Here is a 22,548-nt window from a genome sequence, read left to right as displayed (position 1 = left end):
AAGACTCACTTTTTTGTGATTAATTTTTTATTTTTATACTTTAATTAATTTTTATTGGAATGGAGGTGATTTATAATGTTGTGTTTGTTTCAGGTTTACAGCAAAGGGACTCAGTTATACATATACATATATCCACTCTTTTTTAGATTCTTTTCCCATATAGGTCATTACAGAGTATTGAGTAGGACCTATATAGTAGGTCCTTATGAGTTATCTATTTTATATATAGTAGTGGTATACGTCAATCCAATCTCCCAATTTATCCCTCCCCCCTTTCCCCCTTTGTTTTGTTTGTTTTCTACATCTGTGACTCTATTTCTGTTTTGTAAATAAGTTCATTTGTACCATTTTTTTTGAGATTCCACATATAAGTGATATCATATGATATTTGTCTTTCTCTGTCTGACTTACTTCACACAGTATGACAATCTCTAGGTCCATCCATGTCACTGCAAATGGCATTATTTCATTCTTTTTTTATGGCTGAGTAATATTCCTGATTTGACATTTCTATCTCATGCTCAGGAAGTTGCGGAAGATTGGGTTATTTTCTTATTTTCTTCATTGGTGTGTGTTACATCTCACTTATTAGTAGGCATGCAGGTGGCAGAGACGGAAAGGGACTTTTGGGAGGTTTGTACTTTCTCCTTTGATACCATAGGAAGGACACCTGGGTTGTCACAGCTCACGGATTTACACAAACCATGTGTTAGAAACTCAGCCCTAAGTTACCAAGAATTCTAATGTAAAAGTCTTTTCCCTCCACCATATTCTTTGCTGGAATTCACACATGCTGACCAAAAAACTGAAGGGCCCTAGTTAGGAAGTTACAGTCGTCCCTCTGTTCCGCGGGGATTGATTCCAGGACCTTCGCTGATACCAAAATCCTCGGATGCTCAAATACCTTATAAAATAGTGGAGTACAGTCAGCCCTCAGGGTTTGTTTTCCATCCTCGGTTGGTTGAATTCGCAGATGTGGAACTGTGGTTACGGAGCACCTGCCGTGCTCATTCTTGGCTATTAAGACAGGGAGAACTTTAGCGATCACCTAATTTAACCTCTTTCTTTTTTTCAAAACTTTATTCATAGGTGTATACGTGTTCGTTATAGATTCTGAAGAGTTTTATGTGTGTGTGTTTTGTATTTTCTCCACGTATTGTGCTTGTCTTTTATATTTATGTTATTTTTCATCACACATTCATTTAAAAACTTTGAATTGATCAAATTATGACTCCTTTGCTTTGCATTTTTTTTTGAACAGGAGAAAATTACACAAGAGCTTAATAACATGTGTACATGGGAGAGACCCAGGAAAACTGAGTAACTCACCAAAATGGCCGAGGCCCTCACCTTAAATCTGCATTTTGTTTTAAAATAACTTTTTCCATCAGCCTCATTGAGGTATAATTGACAAATAAGATTCTATATATTTATAGTGTACAACATGATGATTTGAGATATTTACCACAATCAAGTTAAGTGACACATTCATCTGTTCACACAGTTACCTTAAAAAAAAAAATAACTTTAAAGAAATTCTCTCCAAGGTTGTAGTATCTTATACTGAGTTTAAGATTTTTAAAGACCTTAGGCCCATCCAAAATTTGTTTTTGTGTATGGTGTGAACAAGGAATCCAATTTTATTTTGTTTTCCTAACATTGTTTATTAAGGGGGTGCTTCCTTCTCACCCCATCAACTTGTCCTGCCCTCTCGGTCGTATCCCATCTATGTGTGGATTTGGCTTTTTATTCGGCTGCATTTCAAAATGTGTCTATTCCTGTACTCTTCCACATGGTTTTAATTGCTAAAATTTACTAATTATTAAAATAGCAAGTCCTGCTATTTGGTCACTTCCGCCACATTCTCCTTTTTCAGGTTACTCTTATATATTCCAGACTCTTTCCTCTTGTACCAGGATTTCTCCTCTTCGGCTCTGTGGACGTTTGGGGCCGGATTATTCTTTGTTGTGGGGGAATGTCCTGTGCACCGGAGGACGATCAGTAGCATTCCTGGTCTCCACCCACTATATCTTCAGACACTGTCCACTGTCTACTTGGGGGCAAAATCACCTCTGGTTATTTTGGGCATTGACTGAAATTCTGTTAAGTTTATAGATCACTTTTGGGAAGAATCACTGTCATAATATCGAGTTTTCTCAGACACGAACGTGTTTCATCTCTCTACATTTTTCTCAATCTAATTTCACGTCTTTAACAATATTTTCTAATTTCCCCCATGAAGGTTGTGCACCTCTTTTGTTAGATTTATTCCTGGGCACTGTGTACTGTGTTTGCTATTATTTTAAAAAATCATGTCTTTTCCAACTCTAATATCTAACTGGTCGTTGTTGGTCGAAAGGAACATTTATTTTGTGTGTGTGTGTGTGTGTCCATCATGCACCTGGGAATCTTGCTGAACTCTTTTAAATCTCATAGTCTGTCTGTACATCTTCTCGAATGTTCTGTGGAGATAATCATATTGTCTACAAATAACCACAATGCTGACCCCTCTTTTAGCATGCTTGCACCTTTAACTTCTTTCCCTCATCGTATTGCATTGGCCGCGACCTCCAGGAAAATGCTGAATAGTAGCAGGGTTGGAGGGACACATTTATTTTACAAGCAAAGAAACAAAGCTTTGTCCTTGTCCAAGGTCATTCAGTGAATCAGAGCAGAGGCAAGGCTAGATTCTAAGGTTTATGAACTTCTCTTTCCTTTATTCTTTCTTATTTCTTTTGTTTTGGGTTAGTTAACATAAAAACAATTTGCTGTCAGAACTCTTTTGATTTTAGACCTATAAAAACCTTAAAAGAAAGTTACATATAGTCTTTTGTGCTGGTGGAATATAATGCATCAGCATCTTGATACTGACATGAAACTTGTGTTATTCTTCGAATATAAAAGCATGTGAGCTATTTAAAGCTTACATCTACTAGTCTGTGAGTATGTTCCCACATCTTGTTAGGGAGAGGTATTAAGATGTGTGGGTCCTATGATAAAAGTAGCTAAGTTTTATGGATCACGTAAAATGAAGTGGGCACTGCGCTAGGTCCTTTTAAAGTATGCTTTCATGATGTCTACACAGAGGTGTATATTATTATCCCCATTTTACAGGTGAGGAAACTGAACGTGAAAACATTAAGTAACTTGCCCAAGGCCGCTTGTTTCTAAGTTTGCAGAGCCTGGCCTAAAACCAAGGTTGGACACCACAGTGTATGATCTTCGTGCTGCATACTTTGGTTACCATCAGGCGTACAAATGGGAAATTAACATCAGATGAATTCAAATTCCCTTTGGAGGGTCTAGGGACTAACTCTTTTCATTGCTTTAGATCAAATGAACTCTTTTCATTGTGTTAGCTTAGATTAAGAATGTATGAAAAATAAAGCTAATGAAGTTGTCTCTTAGTATTGCTTCCACATAAGTATGCACAAAGCAGTAACATGTTCACGTTAGTAAATGTCTCTGATACGCTGGGCACATTATGCATATTATATCTTATCTGCATAAAAATTTTGGGAGGAAAGTCTTGTTAGTACTATTTGAGGGATTAGGAAACTGGGGTTCCTAGAGATTTAGTAACAGCTAGTAAGGAGCAGAGTTGGGTCGCGCCCTGCTAGACACCACAGCCCGGTGACCAAGCGGGCTTGTCAGCTCAACGCTGTGCTTTGGTCACACTCGATTCTCAGTGGAAAAAAATGTGCCTCAGCAGCTGCATTTTAAGGCATCATTTCCATCATTGTGCAGGATGTGGAACCCAAGAGAGGCTTCTATAAACATGAGTACATGTTCCCAGACAAAGGAGATAATATCTCTGACAAACAGCCATTATCCAGAACATCTGCTAGGCTGTTTCTCCTTGTTTTAAATAATGCACGGCGAGCTCTGATTCAGGTGTGCTCCTGAGAAACCAGCAGCTTCCGCCGTGATTTCTGTGATCTTTGGGTGTGATGAATGAGAGTATCTGTTGATCATGGAGTACACCACTTAATCAAGCACTTTGGCTTCGGATCAAATTTTCTGTATTTGTAACTATAATTATAGCTATAACCAACACTACTTAGCCTGCTTTATAATTTACATAGTGATTCCACATTCAGTGTCTCATAAGCATTTAATCCTCAAAACAGCTCTGCTTGGCAGTCATTAATATTATCCTCGTAATAATGTTTTTGAGATTGTCCACATGTATCGACAGAGACAGCCAAGAGATATTGTTCTTCGAGAAGAGTGAGCTTTCACACTATGGTTTAATATGGTGCTGCTTTGGGTTGATTGCGTCCAGAAAAGAAGATGACGGAATATATATATATATGACTTAGTGGTTATCTCTGGCAGTGAGAGTTTCAGAAAAGCTTCCTCATTTATTTTATGTTTGTATTCCTTTAATTTAATTTAATTCCTTTAATATTTGATTTTTATTTTACACATATAAATAGTTCTTTTAAATACACGTTGTATACAAGTACAAATGTACACAGGCATATCGTTTTAAAAAAAATCATATAGTTGCATAAAGCTGGTAATAAGACAGTAGCATTTGACCCCATCTCTCCCCTCACCTCTTCATTTGCTAGGAGGTAAAGACTTTGAACTCTTCAGCTGTTTTGGTCTTTATTACTACAATTTCAAACTAAATGTTTTTACTGCTATTTCTTATTATTGTTCAATCTGAGATATTCTGTCTTGACTTCCTGCTATGAGCGATGAGGGATTTAGAATGGTTGTACACGAGCCTCCCATCCCCCCACCCCCTCTGTGGTCCAATCACAGGTGAGTACCACTTGTAGCCCAGACACGCCATGTGCTACAGTTACTCTTCATCTCATGTACAGAGTTTCCCTCCAGAGTTGGTACTAGTCTCTTTTAAAAACCATTTGCTTGTTATTTAAAAAAAAAATTACCAATCACTAATTCATTTTAAAAAGTTTGCCAGAACCTGTTTCTTCTCAAGATATTCAAACAGTTCAGGAACCCATCAGTTTATCATCTTGATGACATTACTCCTAGACGTCCCCATTCTCCTGTTCCAAGATGGTATGGCCTCTCCCCAGGCCTGCTGACAGCGGTCATCCTGGGAGTTCCTTTAACCCTCCTCTGATTCTCTCTTCTTTTCTTTTGGGATGGATCCCATGTTTTCTGGATCCTGCATCTTCCTCTTTCTTGATTTACTTCTCCTCCCATTTTAGCAAAGCATCTCTCAGGTTGCTTCCTGCAAAAAAAGTTGCCAAAAAGATGAATGTTTTGAAGCCTTGAAAGTTCGAAATGGCTTTATTCTACCTTTACACTTGTTGATAGTTTGGCTGAGTATAGAATTCCATGTTGAAAACAGTTTTTCTTCTAGCTTTGGTGTTGCTATTGAGAAGTCCAGCAGGACTTCCCTGGTGGCGCAGTGGTTAAGAATCCGCCTGCCAATGCAGGGGACATGGGTTTGAGCCCTGGGCCGGGAAGATCCCACATGCCATGGAGCAACTAAGCCCGTGCGCCACAACTACTGAGCCTGCGCTCTGGAGCCCGCAAGCCACAACTACTGAAGCCCACGTGCCTAGAGCCCGTGCTCTGCAACAAGAGAAGCCACTGCAATGAGAAGCCCGCGCACCACAAGGAAGAGTAGTCCCTGCTCGCCACATGTAGAGAAAGCCCACATGCAGCAACGAAGACCCAATGCAGCCAAGAATAAATAAATAAATAAATAAAATTAAAAAAAAAAAGAAGTCCAAAGACATTTTGATTCCTAATCCTTTGCATATGAAATTTTATTTTCTCTATGGAAATATTAGGGTCTTCTTTTTATCACCAATACTGTGAAATTGCCAAATAATAGGTCTTGGTGTGGCTCTGTTCTCACCTATTTTGATGGGCATTTGATGGGTGCTTTCAGTTCTTATAAATGTTAGTCATTTATTTATTTATTTATTTTTTAAAGCACTTTTCTTTTTTATAGCTACTTTATTTATTTATTTTATTTTATTTTTGGCTGTGTTGGGTCTTCGGTTCATGCGAGGGCTTTCTCTAGTTGAGGCAAGTGGGGGCCACTCTTCATCGCGGTGCGGGGACCGCTCTTCATCGCGGTGCGCGGGCCTTTCACTATCGCGGCCCCTCCCGTCGCGGGGCACAGGCTCCAGACGCGCAGGCTCAGTAGTTGTGGCTCACGGGCCCAGCTGCTCCGTGGCATGTGGGATCTTCCCAGACCAGGGCTCGAACCCGTGTCCCCTGCATTAGCAGGCAGATTCTCAACCACTGCGCCACCAGGGAAGCCCGTTAGTCATTTATTTTTAAATAATATTCTCCTTTCTGTCTTTTTGTTCTGGAACTCTGATTATTGGTTATTGGGCCTCCTGGACTGATCTTCTGATTTTAAAGATATTTTAAAATTTAAATTCTATCTCTTTTATTCCTTAAAAGAGACTTTCTTAGCTGTATTTGGTAACCTTCTATGACATAGGCATTAATTACAGACTTGTGGTTATTACCAACAGCGGAATGGCCATGGCAAAACGGGATATCTCAGAAGACGCAGCTTGTTTTATTTCATAGAGGGGACTTTGCAGTTGAAATACCTTGTATGTCCACTCTAATGGGATTCCCATTCATTCATTCACTCACTCATTCATTCAATAATTCAGCAAATGTTTATTGAGGGCCGACTCTGAGCCAGAGGCAGAGACTTCAGCATCAGAAGTGGTTACAGGTGGTTCCATGGTCACTGCTGGGGAAACGGGAAGGCGGCCCTCCCCTCCCCCACTCCACTCTCTGACCTCATCCCCCTGAACAGATGGCCAGTCAACTCCCCTGTTTTCAACCTTCCTCATTAGACCTTCAGACCTCATCCCCCCAACACTGGACCCCTCCAATTCCTTAGCTTTACTGGGTTCCTTGGGGTGATCATGCTTGTCTGCTCGTATCTGTATCTCTCGGCATTTGGTTCCATCTTCCTCAGCTCTGACACTACCTTTAGATGTGATAGAATACGTCGTGGCATGTATGGCTGCTACGAAGCATGCCTCATTTCTGTTAACAGGCACACACAGTAGATGCTCTTACTGTTGGCCTTACCGCCAACGGTGCAACCGGCCCAAAGTCCACCTGCCCACACCTGAGTGTGTTGATCAGGGCCCGCTTTCCCACGCAATCACCCACAGCGATTGAAGACTTGAACATGTGCCCCTCTTGGCTGCTTTCCATTCCTTATCTCACCTCCTTACTCCTCTGAGTGTATTCTTCACCCTCACAAATGAACGACTTGTGGCTGAATCCTTAAATTAGGGTGTGAGGTTGGGGAACCCAAGCAAAGACTTCGTTTTAGATCTATGGGTGATTTTCAGCAAGAGGCATGGATTTGTATTTCTTGTTCCATCAACTCTAGACTATATCGCGATCCTTCATGGTCTAAGATGGTTTTCTAAGATGAGATATTGTTTCCTCTCCCATCTCCTTCACCTTTTCTCTTCTTTTCCATATGTTTTTTTCCAGCTGTATCTTTACTTTTACACTGTTTCGGTTACTAACATTTACTTTCTGTAACCATATTTAAATCCTCTTGGATTTTTTTCTACAATTTGAGTCTAAAAGTTGAAAACCCATAAGTACACATCGTTGTCCCTTGATAATGATCTGTAATTACAGAGCCAAATTGTGTCACCTGCCTTCTGCATGGTTTCAATGCCATAAATCCTAGGTCACCACTCAAAGGAGCATTTTTGTAGCACCAGGAACAAATGGCTACCCTCTTGTTACACACCATTACTTTCTCACAAACGTGTCACATTTTAGTCTGTTTTATACCAGGACTTTGATTCTCTTGTATGGTTTTTGTTTATGCTGGAGTTTCTCACAGCTTTTCTTTTTTCTTTTAGAGACATGTTACCAAGTCACGAATCTTTTTTGACTTACTGATTCTCTCAGTTTACTCCACACCAGTTTTTCCTAAAGATCTTCTTCGAGGCTGCCTGCTTTCTGTTCTGATTCAGACCGATTGCTTTCGAGACTGACTCTATGACACTCATTCTTATATTTCTTTTCATTGCATGTCAGGGTTAAGTCTACTGTTTCTTTTATACTATTCTTTCATTTTTATTAATTGTCATTCTTCTTTTGCTGTGGCACAGAGTTAAGTAATTTCCATAGAAAAGATGTGTGAGAGATTTATTTTCTGAGTCCTTGCATGATCAAAAATGTATTTTTTAGCTCAGATTTTTTTTTTTTTTTTTTTTTTTTTTTTAGCTCAGATTTATTAATAGTTTGGTTAAGTGTAAAATTATTGCACACATTAACTTGGGTATAAAATTATTGGATAAATTAATTTTCCAGTGTAACCTTGAAAGCTTTCTGCATTGTCTGATAATACCCAGTATAGCTGATATTCGTATGAGCCTCAATCCTTTGTATTTGATTTATTTTTTTCTGTCTGCAAGCATCTTGTATTTGTTTTGTATCTTTAGTATTCTGACATTTCAGAAGTATCTATACAGTTCTGAATCATTTTTCATTCATTTTGCTGGTACTTAGTGGGTCATTTTAAAGTGAAGACTTGGATTAAATCCTCTGGTAAGTTCTCTTCTCTTATTACATGGCTTTGATAATTCTTTCTGAAACTCCTGTTTCTGAGATCATTTTTCCTGGATTGATTCTCTATGCATGGTGCCATCTCTACCACGTTTTTGGTTGTTGTATATTTGCTCTGTGCTCTTGGGAATTACCTTGGCATTATCTCTCAATTCTTCCATTTACCTTTTAAAATCAGAAAACACATTTTTAGTTTTCAAGAGCTCTTTCTTATTCTTTGTTCTATTTTTAAGGCATTCTATTCTTAGTTTGTGGAAGGGATATAATCTCAAATCCCTCTGAGGATGCTAATTTGAGGGTTTTTAAAATTTTTTTTAATTAATTAATTAATTAATTAATTAATTTATTTTTGGCTGTGTTGGGTCTTTGTTTCTGTGCGAGGGTTTTCTCTAGTTGTGGCGAGCGGGGACCACTCTTCATCGTGGTGCATGGGCCTCTCACTATTGCGGCCTCTCTTGTTGCGGAGCACAGGCTCCAGACGCGCAGGCTCAGTAGCTGTGGCTCACGGGCCCAGTTGCTCCGCGGCATGTGGGATCTTCCCAGACCAGGGCTCGAAACCGTGTCCCCTGCATTGGCAGGCAGATTCTCAACCACCGCGCCACCAGGGAAGCCCGAGGGTTTTTTTTTTAAAGACTTCTTTAGTTTCCTGAATTATGTCCGTTTTCTCTGGGGTCATCTCTTTCCATTTGTTTTGGTCTTTCTGTTCCAGTCGTTTGTAGTTTGTATTCTCTGTATACCTAGTGATCCTTTGTTGTTGTTAATTTTGAAGAAGGAGGAAAGTCATTAATTTTCCTAGGTACTTGGTGTGCACTTTGTAGCTGTTAATAGTGTAGGTTGGATGGGGAGTCTTTGAGGGGAGCAGGGCTGACTGGATCAGAGGCTTCGCTTTAGAGGGAAGAGGCCGGCACGGAGCCTTTGGGCTGGGTGCCCTCAGATGCCAGGGCAGAGAGGGCTTGCTTCTGGTGGCAGTACCCACTCTAGGAGCCCTAGCTCCTAACACCTGGAAAATTTGCTCAATTTAGAGAGAAATACTTTGTCCTGCTGTCCTTCTCTTCCCCAGAAGCCAGAGGTACGTGCTGCAGGGCCTACCCTCTTTGTGCTCAGAGTGGGGCAGAGCTGCAGGGAGTGAACAGCTTGGTGGTTGGGGGAATCGATTTTTTTTTTTTAACATCTTTATTGGAGTATAATTGCTTTACAATGGTGTGTTAGTTTCTGCTTTATAACAAAGTGAATCAGTTATACATATACATATGTTCCCATATCTCTTCCCTCTTGCATCTCCCTCCCTCCCACCCTCCCTATCCCACCCCTCTAGGTGGTCACAAAGCACCGACCTGACCTCCCTGTGCTATGCGGTTGCTTCCCACTAGCTATCTATTTTACGTTTGGTAGTGTATATATGTCCATGCCACTCTCTCACTTTGTCACAGCTTACCCTTCCCCCTCCCCATATCCTCAAGTCCATTCTCTAGTAGGTCTGTGTCTTTATTCCCATCGAATTTGAACTCCTCCCTCTTTTTTTTTTTTTTTTTTAATTTATTTTATTTATGGCTGTGTTGGGTCTTCGTTTCTGTGCGAGGGCTTTCTCTAGTTGTGGCAAGCGAGGGCCACTCTTCATCACGGTGCGCGGGCCTCTCACTATCAGGGCCTCTCTTGTTGCGGAGCACAGGCTCCAGACGCGCAGGCTCAGTAATTGTGGCTCACGGGCCCAGTTGCTCCGCGGCATGTGGGATCTTCCCAGACCAGGGCTCGAACCCGTGTCCCCTGCATCGGCAGGCAGATTCCCAACCACTGCGCCACCAGGGAAGCCCCCTCCCTCTTTTCTCTCTTGCCCACCGCTGGGCCTGCCGACACTCAGCCTGACGGCCCTTTGGAGTCTTCCAGCAACTCAGTCCCTTTCGCTGCTGTCCCAGCCGGTGCATTTTGAGCCACGGTTTCCCTGCACAGGCTGACTCTTCAATGCGCTTCCACCCACCTAGTGTTGGAGATTTGTTTTTGGAAATCTTCATCCTTTGATTGTTGGTTTCCTTGCATTAACTTTTGCTCTTAAGAGATTGTCGTCCCTTTTTTCTTTCCCTTAAAGGAGTCTTAAGAGAGGAGGAAGACAAATGTTGATGCCCCATTCCAATCTACAATTTGCTCATTTTTGAAATGTGTACTTTGGGTTAATTTTCCTGGAAAATAATTTGTGCTTCTTTAGACGGATGTGCTTAAAATATTTGTTGATCAGGGGAGAGGCGTGGGGGAAGGTGTGAGGGACGCCTACTGGTGGCCGTCTTTGCCCTTCTGTTGTCCCAGGTAATCGTCCTCTGGTCCTGAACCAGCACATCCTGACAAACAAGACCAAAGCCTACCCTTAACCAGCAACCTCCGCTCTGGAAGGAAGTTCTCTGCGTGCCTGTTGTTACTTAAACCCGATCCTTGGGAGGTCTTACTTCCTACCCAACTAGCTTATTAAGAAGCACTCCTTTTAGTCGTTTTTATGAGAAAAGCTCTGGTGAATGCCGTTTTTCCCACGTGGCTCCGTTTCCAGGGCTGTTCCAGCGCCCTTGCGCAGCGCATCCGGCTGGCACACTGGGGTGACGGGTCTCAGCCCGGGGGCACCTCTGTGCAGGTGGGTTTTCCATGGGGAGCCCCGCTGGGAGCACGGTTTGGGAGGGTTTTGAGCCCTCCCTCTCTGCCAGAGGAGTAGCTCTCAGAGCCACTGGTGCCAAGCCTGGAAGCCGCTCTTGGCTGCCGTTCCCACCTCTCAGCCCGCCCTGCTTTCCACCCGGCACTCAAGTCTCTTGATCTGTGCCCGTTTCCAGCCACTCTGAGTGGGGTCACCAATTAGAGCCAGAAACAAAAAGTTTCCTGAGCCAACGTTGTCCCCAGCCCTCCGCTTCCTGCTGCTGTCAGTGTGCGTGTGTTTCCGCCTCTGCTCACCGGCCCCCTCCACTCTCCCTGTGCGTCCTTCTCGGCCTTCATTATTCCCCTTTGGCTTTGCTTCCCTCTCCCTCCTTCCCCCTTTAGCCACACAGAATGAAGGAGCCCCCTTTCCTGTCCCCTCGGGAGCCCCTCAGCATCTCTGCACAGACCCGTCACCTGTGGGATCGCGGGGATGGCACGCAGCCACTCAGGCCCACAATGGGGCTCTCAGAGCGGCAGCCGGGCCTGGGCCAGGCGCCAACACGCCGCAGAGAGGGGCCCGGCCTCGCAGGGGGAGTGAGAGCCCTGCGATCAGAGCCTCGCCGAGCCGCCCCGACTTGCTGTGGGGTCTGGGGCAGGTCACTTGACCTCTGCTCAGCTCCTCGTCCTCGAGAGGAAGTCAGGATGGCGTCCCGAGGATGCTGGCGGAATCGCCAATGAGGGCAAGAGCATCACGGCCCAGCCCCGCGGCCTGCGGCAGGCTGGTTGGATGGGGGTTGTGTGCACATCACACACACACGTGCGTGTACACACATTCATGCCCGTGTATACATGTACTGATAGACACACACACAAATACACAGGCACACACTCACACACAAGTGTACACAGACTTACAGATGCAAACGTGCACTCAGACACGTAAATATCCACAGTCACACAAACATGTTTACACACAGATGCACATGCACATTCGCACACAGGCACACACTCACACAAATGCATGCTCGTCACACAAGCAGGGCACACATTACTGTGTGTATATGGATGGGATTCCCAATGAAATATAAGCAAAATGTCGACTTCTCTTCACAAAGAGAACTCAAATAGCATTATGGCTGCATCCCTGGGTTTCCCCCACTCTTTTCTCTCACTCTCAGTCAACAATCAACAGCCCGTGTGTGCCCAACCCTGGGCCAGCACAGCTAGGAAGACAGCAAAGCAGAAAGCGCAGCCCCCTGCCTCAAGGGGTGTTCAGTGGATTCAGGCAACACAACAAGCCACCGGCCAGGAGCGATAATGAGATAACAAGCTCTGGGAGAGAGTTTATTGGCTGGTCATCCTGCCAGAGAGGAGAATCAGGGAAGGCTGTATGGAGGGGGCGGCTCTTGGTTTGCTTGGGTAGAGCAGGGTACCCATCATTTAGCTGGACCTGGTTTTGGAGCCACAGACCAAAGCTCTGACTCCAGAAATGCCCATGGGGTTTGCATGGAAAGAGTGAAGAGAGATGCTCTCTTCCTGTCGAGTCCCACCCAGACCACACATTCGTGACCAAAAAAATGGCTCTGCTGGCTTAAGCCATTAAGCTTGTTAGTTGTTTTTTAAACTATCATCCAGTTATTTATTTATTTTTATTAAGACTTTGTTTTTTAGAGTGATTTTAGGTTCACAGCAACATTGAGCAGAAGATACAGAGATTTCCCTGTCCCCACACATGTATCCCTTTCCTTGCCATCAGCATCTCCCATCAGAGTAGTACACCTGTTACAATTGATGAACTTACACTGACGTGTCATCATCACCCAAAGTCCACTTTACACTAGGGGTCCCTCTTGGTGTTGTACATTCTGTGGGTTTGGACAATTGTATAATGACATGTGTCCACCAATCCACCATTATAGTGGCCTTTTGCCCATTGAGTGTTCTTCTTTCCTCCTTTGTCAAATATTTGTGGACTGTATATGCAGGGGTTCATTTCTGGGTTCTCTATTCTATTCCATTGGTCTATGTGGGTTTTTTTTTTTTTTAGCACCATACTATTCTGAATACTGTAGCTTTGTAGTATAGTTTGAAATCAGGAAGTGTGATGTTCCTCTTTCTCATGATTGCTTTCGTTATTCAGGTTCTACTGTGGCTCCAGACAAAATTTTGTATTGTTTTTTCTATTTCGGTGAAGAATGCCATTGGAATTTTGTTAGGGGTTGCACTGACTCTATAGATGGCTTTGAATCTATAGATGGATGAATATGAACATTTTAACAATATTAATTATTCTGATCCATGAGCATGGAATATCTTTCCATTTGTTTGTGTTTCCTTCAACTTCTTTCATCAAAGTTATGTAGTTTTCAGATCTTTCACCTCTATGGTTAGATTTATTTCTAAGTATTTTGTTGGTTTTGATGCTATTGTGAATGGGATTATTTTCTTTATTTCTTTTTCAGATGTTTTGTTGTTAGTGTACAGAAACACAACTATCTTCTGAATTACGATTCTGTATCCTTGTAGTTTTTTTAAGAGAGGAAGAATTACACATGTCTTATTTATGTTGTTATAAAATAATGTCAGAAGCCTGGATATGCTGATGAGTGTGGGTACCACCCTTAGCCATGCCTGCCAGAATAAAGGCAGAATAAAGATGGGGTCAGAGGACTGGAAGGAGACAAGATCACTTATAGGGCGATGCCCGAGGCTAGGGGCATGACTCACGTAGTGGACAGGGCATCTGGCGTGCAGCCCTGCTCGGTACCCAGCTCAGGATACGACAGCCCCCAGAGTTTGCCTGGACTTGCCACATCCATGGAGCAGGGGGTTAAGAGAGTGCCTTCAGAGCAAGGCCCCCCAGCTTCAGATCTTTCAGTCGCCAGCTACGTGACCTTGGGGACATTTAACCTCTCAGTGTTAGCTTCCTTGAGTATAAACAGTCATAATAATATGGGAGTGTTGTGAGGGTTACATTAATTAGAATGACAGAACTTTAGAATGAAGCCTGGTACAATAAAATCTCTATGTAAATATTAGTTATTACTATTAATAGGAAAAAATTTATTCTACAAGATTCTCCAGGGGTGAGCTTCTTAATTTTCATTAAGATTTTGCCAGTATTATAGAAGCAACACAAGTGCCCATCCACAGACGACTGGGTTAAGAAGATGTGGTACATATATACTAATGGAATATTATTCAGCCATAGAAAGAATGAAATACTGCCATTTGCAGAAACATGGATGGACCTAGAGAATATTATGCTTAGTGAAATAAGTCAGACAGAGAAAGACAAATACTATATGATATCACTTATCTGTGGGATCTAAAAAATAATACAAATAAAGGTATATACAACATAGGGACAAGCTCTCAGACATAGAAAACAAAGTTGTGGTTACCTAGAGAATATTATGCTTAGTGAAATAAGTCAGACAGAGAAAGACAAATACTATATGATATCACTTATCTGTGGGATCTAAAAAATAATACAAATAAAGGTATATACAACATAGGAACAAGCTCTCAGACATAGAAAACAAAGTTGTGGTTACCAAAGGGAAGGGGCAAGGGGGAGTGACAAATTAGGGGTATAGGATTAACAGCTACAGACTACTATGCATAAACTAGAGAAGCAATAAACATTTACTGTACAGCACAGGGAATTATACCCCATATCTTGTAATAACCTATAATGGAATGTAATCTGTAAAAATATGGAATCACTATGTTGTATGTATATCTGAAGCTAACAGAATATTGTAAATCAACCATAGTTCAATCAGAAATAAATTTAAAATAAAATTTAAAAAAAGTATATAAAAAAAGATCAAACCAGTGTTTGCGGTCTCTGATGGCTGGGCGTTCTCAGTGTCCCAAAGCCCCTTCCTTCATTTCCAGCCCCCGATAAGTAGAACGATGGGAAGGTTAGAAGGAACAGCCAGTGGGACGTATTCTACAGGTGGAGAAGTTGAGGTGAGTCCTGGGCTGATCCCACCAGGCAGTTAGCAGAGGCTCGGCCCGGAACTTCCCACTCCTGACGCCTCGGGCACCACACACGCCTCTCGTTCAAGGAAGAGAAGGTGGCACTGGCTTATGGGACAATGGAATTGGAATTCTTCCACTTTGGAAATGGGCAAAATATCTGCAGTCTGTTCTGTGGAGTCCTGGGTTGCAGCTCAGGTAATGCTGCAGACAGGCTGGCCCTTGCTGGTGGAGCAGCTTCCGTGGGAAGCCCTTTGGGCCAAAACAGACAGGCTTCCCCGATGAGCGCACATGCCCCCGTGACAGCGAGGAGGCCCCCGGCCGCCCCCAGAGCAGGAGGCCCCTGGATTGAGATGAGCTCCCAACGGGCAGGCAGCTGCCCTCTCCTCGGATGGAAACACCCCCTTCTCTTCTTGAATATTGACCCGCGGCGGGGGGCGGGGAAGCATCTTAATACTTTTTCAGTGGATAATGAAGCAGTTTATTTAATATTATTTGGATCACAAGCCTCCACATGAACAGGATTCGAATGTCAGTTGTCTTAGGGGAAAAAAGATTTATTGGTTGGTAAATATTGAGAAAGAAAAGCCGATAAAGAACAGCTTCAGCTGCAGCTTCTGCCTGGAGCAGGAGAACAGGCCTGTGTTGTATTTTGGGGCCCTGGGAAGGCAAAAAATTGTGAATGTCTTTCTTTGTTGGTGGGTGTAAAAGTGGAGACCGCTACAAATAATTTCTTATTTCTGTTCGCATAGATTTTAAATTATGTAGCTTCCCTACCTTGTTAAGTATTAAAGCGTTCTTGTTTAAGGAAAAGGCACTTAAATAATGAAGCTTATGTATCTTGTTTTCAGACATCAATATCTGGCTTTGAGTGGCACAAAGGGATAAAGGAATGTCGATTCAGAGCTCGCCGGGATGCTTGGCAATTCTAATTCGACTCCAGACTGCAAATGGGCACAAAACTGTTGAAACTTTTGTTGCAGAGAAGGCTGGGTGAACACGTGGTGTTGGGAAATTGTATTTTCTTCTTCGAGTTCTTCTGTTTCCGAATATTTAATCCTACTGTTCTTGTCTTTAGTGAAGGTCTCTTTAGTAAAGGATCTCTTTCCTGATGCTTCAGGCGACACAGACGCTGGATTCAGAAAACACCAGTCTGGGATGCGGGCTTCCGCGAGGCCTGAGGCGGGGAAAGACTGCCATCTCGTGGTCAGCGGGGTACTCGGCACCTCAGTGCCGGAAGCCAGGGCTTGGGAATCGAGGCTGCAAGCTATGTTTCTGCAGGACAGTAGGGTGTCTTTATAAAACCCCCGGTCAATAGCTGTTAGGTTTCAGTGAACCTTCTGCACATCCATTGTCGTTCCCCAGTAGGTGCACAATACCTGCTGCGTGACAATGAGGTACAAAAGTGGGGAAGACACAATCTCATGGTGACAATAAAGCAGCACAATCTCATGGTGACACAAGAACCAAATGCCTCCTGCCTGGCTGACAGGGAGCTGTGAAGGATCCCGGGGGGGTGGGGGTGGGGTGGGGGGAAGGAGCCGGTAACCTGTGTCCAAGGTCATCAAATGTCAGCGTAGATGGGCAGAGGTGGTGAGAGATGGCCTGTCCTCATCTAGCAGGATGTCCGGTCAGACCCCCAGACAAAGCCAGGCAAAGTCCAGGGAGTTCTGATTTGTTTACCTTTTAAAAATAAAAAAAAAAAACTGATTGTAAAAGTGTCATTGTTGTGTTGTAAAAAAAGAAAATCTGGCTTCCCTGGCGGCGCAGTGGTTGAGAATCTGCCTGCTAATGCAGGGTACACAGGTTCGAGCCCTGGTCTGGGAAGATCCCACATGCCGCGGAGCAACTAGGCCCGTGAGCCACAACTACTGAGCCTGCGTGTCTGGAGCCTGTGCTCCGCAACAAGAGAGGCCACGATAGTGAGAGGCCCGCGCACCGCGATGAAGAGTGGCCCCCGCTTGCCGCAACTAGAGAAAGCCCTCGCACAGAAACGAAGACCCAACACAGCCAAAAAAAAAAAAAAATAATAATAATAATTAAAGGTGCTAATAATTAAAAAAAAAAAAAGAAAATCTAACAACATAGAAATGTACAAAGAAGAAAAGACAGGACTAGAAGACCATGCTCATTAACCACGGTTCACACTTAGGTGACCATCCCTGGGGACAGCTGGCTTTCACTCTGTCCAGATGGAAATTTAAAATTCCCTTTACAAGAGTGGAATTCGACCTTGCATTCTATTCGGTCACCTGCTGTTCATTCAACTCTGTCATAGGCTTCTTTGCAGGTCAATAAATATAGGTCTGCATCATCATTTTTACTAATTACGTTATATGTAATATTGATTTGATACCTGCTCTGTGCCTGTGCTAAATGCTTTACCTAAGTGATCTTACATAAGCTCATTACTCTAGGAGGCAGGTTTTTTTATTATGCCCATTTCACAGATGAGACTAAGGCACGAGGAAATTCAACAGCACCACCACAGCATCTGACTTCAGAGCCCTTGCTCCAGACCACTGGGTTGGAAATGCTCCATAATTTATTTACCACTTTTTCAATAATGGACCTTAAGTTGTTTCTAGGGGGGTTTTTGATATAAAAATTAAGGATGTAATGAAACTGTAGGGCATGTACATCTTTGCACATTAGTGAGTTCTCTCCTTAATTTAGCATAAAAGTGGGGTGGCTGGTCAAACTGTTCTCAGTTTACACTTTGGCATGAGTCCCACTCTCCTCCAGGCAGGATGTGACATCTCACATCCACCAGCTGCATCAGGAGAATTCCCAGTGGGCCATGTCCTTGTCAATACTAGGTCTTCCTCATCCTTTGAAGACATTTTTCTTTTCCCACTGCTTTTTATTTTATTTTGAAAAATAGTGTTTGAAAAAATCTCAATAATAAGTATACTGAGCCCTTGTAAAATTTCCACCTGTTATAGATCCACCAACTGTTAACATTTTGACACGTATTCGTTTTCATCAAGCTCTTCAAGTTAGTTATAGACATCGTGACTCTCGGCCCTGAAATACTTCAGTGTGTGTCTCTTAAGAATGAGGACGTGTTCTTACATAAGCATCCTGTGATCATCACACTTGGGAAATTTTACACTGATTTTACAGTTTTCTAATGTAAAGTCCACATCAGATTATTGAATACTTAATAGATTTTTGTTTTGATCCCAAATGGAATCAAGGATGACAGATGGCGTTTCCTAGTCATGTGTCTTTTATCTGCTTTCATCCAGAACACTGCTCTAGTCTCTTTTGTAGTCTTTCATGGCACTGACATTTTGAAGAGTTTCATAGAATGTTCCTCAATCTGGATTTCTCTGATGGCTTCTTCAGGATTAGAGTTAGCATAATTATTGTTGGCAGGCATCTTACCCAGATGACATTGCTTCCTTCTCAGTGCCTTGTGTCTGGAGGAACATGATGCCCATTGGGCCTATTATTGTTGATGTGAACTTTTTGATCACATGGTTATATGTCTCCATTGGAAAAACGCCCTGATCCTTTGTGATTAATAAGTGACTGACTCAGTGATACTTTGAGACTGAATATTCTGTTTCTCAACATTCTCTCACCCAGAGATTTTAGGATCCATTGATGATCCTCACCTGAATCAATTATTGCTTTGCTGGCTGTATAGCGATGTTTCATTTTTTATTATTTCTTCTACTTTCTTTTTTTAAGTGGTCACTATACCTTGTAAAGAAAAGTTTTTCGTCTTATCCCTCACCATTTGCAGTATTAGTAGGGACTCATGGGATCTTTTTGTTTTCAGTGTGTTTCTGTAGTTACCCGTTTTGATAGCCAGATCATCCCAGATTTGGCAACTGACATCCCTTCCGAAAGGACCCCCATCCCTGGGCATGTCCTTATTTTGTGGCACAAGATGCTTCAGGCTCACCTTGATCTTTTCTTGCCTCCAGCCTGGAATCAGCCATTTCTCCAAACCACCTTTGGCTGTTTATTTAATCTCTCTTACTATTGTTATTTTCAAAATTTATATACAGTACCATTGGCTTTTTTAGTGCTCAGTTTTAGGATTTTCAGCACATGTATATCGTGAAACTTCTACTTCAATCAAGATACAGAATAGTTTCACCACCCCAGAAACCCCCTGGGCTGCCTCTCTGTAGTCAAACACTACCCACATCCCTGAAAAGCACTGAACTCTTCAACATCTTTATAATTTTACCTTCCTGGAATGTTACATAAATGGAATCCTGCAGTATGCAACTTTTTGCGTCTGGTGTCTTTCATTCAGCACGATGCCTTTGTGATCCACCCACCTAGCTGCAGGCATCAATAGCTATTCCTCATTAGTGCTGACTACTAAGTATTCCAGTGTGCGGATGCACCACATTTATTTATCCATTCACCACTGAAGGACATTTGGGGTTGTTTCCAGTTGTTGTTGATAATGAATAGAGCTTATATAAACATTCTTATATAGGTTTTCTTTGGTGGGTGTGTGAGCATAAGTTTTCATTTCTCCTTGGATAGATACCCAGGAGTGAGACTGTTAAACTAAATCATAGAGTAAGTTTATGTTTAATTTGAAAAAAAAAATCCTGCCAAACCTTTTCCTTTTCCTGTGCCATTTTGCATTTCCACTGGCAATGTATGAGAGTTCCAATTGCTCTACATCCTTGCCATCACTTGGTATTACTAGTTGTTTTTTTTTTTTAACATTCTAGTACATGTATAATGTCATCCATCTTTTTCAATCTTTGTCAATGTTATAGGTGAATTAAAAAGCCCAATCTCAGCGTATGTTGGCTGTTAATAATACTCAAATTAGTATTACCATTATAAAAATGAGTAAAGGGAAACCTCACCAAAAAAGAGTCGGGAGGCCAGAAGGAGAAGCTCTCATGCACTTACCACTCAATGTCAATACAGAGCCCAACAGGAGGAGACTACCTTGTATCTGCAGCAGGAAAGGACACTACTTTACTATGGCCATCAGGAGGAAGATAGATTTTCTCCTTGCCTAGCAACAGCTCAGCCAATGAGAGACTATCACTATTCAGCCAATGAAAAGCCACTATACCTTGAACTCCCAGTTTCCTCCAATGGGCTTTTTGTTTATAACAGCGTCTCCCAGCTTTCCCTTCTCCTCTATAAAAGAGTTTCTTCTCCTTTGCTTTACCAGGCTTGCATGTGGTTCACCATAACTTCATGTCTCCGATTGCGTTTTCTGCAGCTCCAGAATAAACTTGTTTTACTGATAAAAATAACTGACTGTTTAATTGTTTTAGGTTAACATTTATAATGCCAATAATTACAACCAGTCTTATAGATAAAAAAGATATTTTATGATATTTAAAATTTTGCTTTTGTTGTTGTTACAAGAGACATTAAAATGGCTCAATTTTTAAATATTTTAATTAATTTTTTAATTGAAATATAGTTGATTTACAATATTGTGTTAGTTTCAGTTGTACAGCAAAGTGATTCAGTTATATATATATATATATATTTCATATTATTTTCCATTATATGTTATTACAAGAAATTGAATATTGTTCCCTGTGCTATACAGTAAATCCTTGTTGCTTATCTATTTTATATATGGTAATGTATATCTGTTAATACCACACTCCTAATTTATTCCTCCCTTCCCTCCCTTTCCCCTTTGGTAACCATAAGTTTGTTTTCTATGTCTGTGAATCTGTTTCTGTTTTGTAAATAAGTTCCTTTGTATCATTTTTTAGATCCCACATATAAGTGATATCATATGATATTTGTCTCTCTCTGTCTGACTTACTTCACTTAGAATGATATTCTCTAGGTCCATCTATGTTGCTGCAAGTGGCATTATATCCTTCTTTTTTATGGCTGAGTAATATTTCATTGTGTATATGTGTACCACATCTTCTTTTTCTATTCATCTGTTGATGGACACTTACGTTGTTTCCATGCTTTGGCTATCGTAAATAGTGCTGCTATGATCATTGCGGTGCATGTATTTTTTCAAATTACTGTCTCCATTTTTTCTGGATGCATACCCAGAAGTGGAATTGCTGGATCCTAGGTAGTTCTATTTTTAGTTTTTTGAGGAAACTCCATACTGCTTTCCACAGTGGCTACACCAGTTTACATTCCCACCAACAGTGTAGGAGGGTTCTCTTTTCTCCCACACCCTCTCTAGCATAAAATGGCTTGATTTTTAAACTGAGAGAGAAGAGGATTGACAAGTGTTTTCTTGCCTGAAGGTGTCTTGTCTTGTGGCTGCCTCATCTTGTATCTGGCATTATTGGGTGCCTCTGTGGCCCCTTCCCCAGCTCTGGGTTTTCATGGAGGCCCTCAGTGGGAAATAATGGCTGGCCCATTCTCTCTCTCTCTCCCTCTCTCTCTGCTGATTAAAGGAAGGGGAAGCAGAGGTGAATGAAAAGGCAAAACCAGTAGAGGCTGTAGGAGATCAGAGTATGGGGTCATGTTTCTACATAGTCCTTAAAGCTCCCACCAGGAATTATTACACTCAATTCAATTTGTTCAGCTCAAGAAAAACACCAGTAGCACTGGCAGGGGTCAGGGACCACGCTGCTCACGGAGACACTGATAACAATAAGACCCTGGTTCTCAAGGAAGCTCCAGCATCATGGAGACAGGTTGGGAAGGAGATGCAGACCAGATCAGCCACGGGGTTGGTGTGGCCAAGTACCTTAGCCAGGTGACCCACAGGTCTGTCCCTGGAAGGAAAGGCGGAAGCTTTCAGAGGTTGAGCTGAGCTCTGAGTGACAGTGCCTGCCTGGAACCGCCCCGTCCTTTCCCGATCCAGCTTGCCCATCCAGAAAAAAGAGTTTTGGTCTCATGCATGGGTCTGGAGGACAATTAATTAAAGAAGGCATTTTAAAGCTGCCAAGGGAACTCTGCCAAGATCTGAAATGTCCTGTTGGCTCTGTAGCTGTAAAATAACCTGCCTGGCTCAGAAACAGATACTCACCACTCCTGGAAGGATGAATCCCGCTTGCGAAAGCATTCAGATAGAGATCTATTTACTGAGCGAGGCTGCCATCCTGGCTGACCAGGAGGACATGGGTAGCTGCATCGTCCAAGTCTCCCGCTGTCCCCTGGCACGTCAGAGGCAGCCATGGGAGACTTGCTATCTGAAGCCATTTCCTTGGAGTTGAAGGATATTGCCCCATGGGAACCACAAACTGCACTGATCCAAATGTTTGTCCAATTCAGTATAAATACAAAGGCTGATTTATCTTGGAAAGCCATCTTCTCATCCTTTGGAAATATGTCAGCCTTTGGTGGGGGGCCCTTTTCTTCCGGTTTAATACTTACTGTGGGGATTTCATGGTGGTTCACAGAGGCTGCTTCAACCAGCCAGGAGACAAAACTGCACAGTTCTTTTAACACAGA

This window comes from Balaenoptera musculus, chromosome 15 (genome assembly GCF_009873245.2).
Source record: "Balaenoptera musculus isolate JJ_BM4_2016_0621 chromosome 15, mBalMus1.pri.v3, whole genome shotgun sequence".
Lineage (NCBI taxonomy): Eukaryota > Metazoa > Chordata > Mammalia > Artiodactyla > Balaenopteridae > Balaenoptera > Balaenoptera musculus.
The sequence above is the reverse complement of the archived record's forward strand: the minus strand, read 5'-3'. Positions refer to the sequence as shown.